Raw genomic sequence first — 1,927 nt, 5'->3', positions numbered from 1 at the left:
AAAAAAATGTTCAAAAAAGAATAGTTTTCACGACGGAATTTGAAAAAATGTTTCTAAAAGTCAAAGGTAGCCTCCATAAAAATATGTTCCTCATTCAAAATTACACCCTGAATATCCAAATTCAAATAACCTGTACATTTTCTAGTTCATTTTATGGGATAATACTACTGAAATATGTTATAATTATGTATTTCATTAAAACGATACAAAATAAAAATTTGTAATAAGAATTGTTTGTAAAAACAATAAACAATATCTTTTTAGGATTGGTCACACAGATACCACAAGATTTTTATGAGTTTCTACTGGACCTACAGAATAAACTATCTTCAGTCATTAAATCTGTTGGAAAAATCGAACACTCGTTCTGGAGGGCCTTCCACACAGATATTAAGACTGAAAATAGCGAAGGTTTTATCGATGGGGATTTAATCGAGAGTTTCCTAGATTTATCTCAAGACAAAATGAAAGAAGTTGCGGATGGCCTAGGGGTAAGTAATGATGATCGTGTTATTTAAAAGGCTTCATTTCTGTCTTTACAAACACACCTCACCCGTTACGTTTGTTTCAGATGACCGTAGAGTATTTAGTGAAGATGATCGAAGATTTAACTAGGATACATTGAGAGTATTAGAATCTCCAGAGAGACTTTTCTAGCATGTGTTATAATTTTTTGAGAAAGCAGATTGTAACAGGTTTTTGTATGTTGACCTGTGAACTAATGATTGTGTATAAAACAAAATTTCATACAAAAAAGTGTTGTAACTTTATTTAATAATGAAAAATAAATATAAACTTTGGTCTTAATCTAACATTTGTGTCCGGAAGACATGATCGTATCCAGTTTTGATTAGGAATTGGAAATTCTTGTTATCCTGTAGGTGCTGCATAGACTGATCTTCAATCAAAGTGTCTAGAGGTGGGAGAAGATTTTGGGGATTTGCACCTACAAAATTATTCAGACTGCCTTTAATTAAAGAAGTATATATTTTAGGCATTTAACTAATTGAAATTAATTAAAAAAATTTTGCTAAACGTGCACAGTAGGGTGGCCCCAAAAAAAAACCAATATTTTTTTTTCGTGTCGCTTGTGAAAATATGTTAGTTTATCATGTTTTACGAGCCCCCTTAAAAAATCAACTCAAAAAAAAAAAAAAATTTAAAGGTCGCCCAAGATTTTTAAAAATTTCCAAAATCGTAAAAATTTAAATTTTTTGAAAACTTTTTTCTCATTATTTTATCATTTTCTAAGTTGAAAAAATCGAAAATTTCAAATCGATATTTTAATTTCTAAAGGTCACTCATAATTATTTTAACTTTCAAAGTAGTGTTTTCAAGCGACACCTTTAAAAATAAATATCAACAAACTAATCTTTTTTTATTGAATTTGATGAACAAATTAATAGAAATAAATCACGAGACACCTAAATTTTAAAAAATTAAAAAATTAATATTTGATACTCGGAGTGCAGTAGTAAATTTTGCCTTTTTAAGTGTCTCGTGATTTATATCTATTCTTTTGTTTATCAAATTCAATAAAAAAATTATTAGTTCGCTGATATTTATTTTTAGAGGTCGCTCGAAAACATTTTAAGTACACTAAAGTTAAAAGAATTATGAGTGACCTTTAGAAATTAAAATATCGATTTGAAATTTTCAGAATGGAGATTTTTTTCAACCTAGAAAAAGATAAAATAACGAGAAAAAAAATTAAAAATAAAAATTCAATTTTTGACAATTTTTGAAATTTTAAAAGATCTTGAGCGACCTTTAAAAAATTTTGTTTTGAGCAGATTTTTTGAGGGGGCTCTTAAGACATGATAAACTAACATATTTTCACAAGACACGAAAAAAAAATATTTGTTTTTTTTGGGGCCACCCTAGAGCACAGCTTACCGACTATCTATCCAAATAAATATTAAATAAT

The 1,927-nt window shown here is 28.0% G+C and overlaps 1 pseudogene; it reads left to right on the top strand.

Moving 5' to 3' along the window:
* Positions 1-264: 264 nt before the first annotated feature.
* On the top strand, positions 265-807 carry LOC111692775 (annotated as a pseudogene).
* Positions 808-1,927: the final 1,120 nt, after the last annotated feature.

The sequence above is a fragment of the Anoplophora glabripennis genome, unplaced genomic scaffold (assembly GCF_000390285.2).
Source record: "Anoplophora glabripennis isolate ALB-LARVAE unplaced genomic scaffold, Agla_2.0 scaffold3390, whole genome shotgun sequence".
In the NCBI taxonomy this organism is placed as follows: Eukaryota; Metazoa; Arthropoda; class Insecta; order Coleoptera; family Cerambycidae; genus Anoplophora; species Anoplophora glabripennis.
Note: the sequence above shows the minus strand (reverse complement) of the source record. Positions and strands in the feature narration are given on the sequence as shown.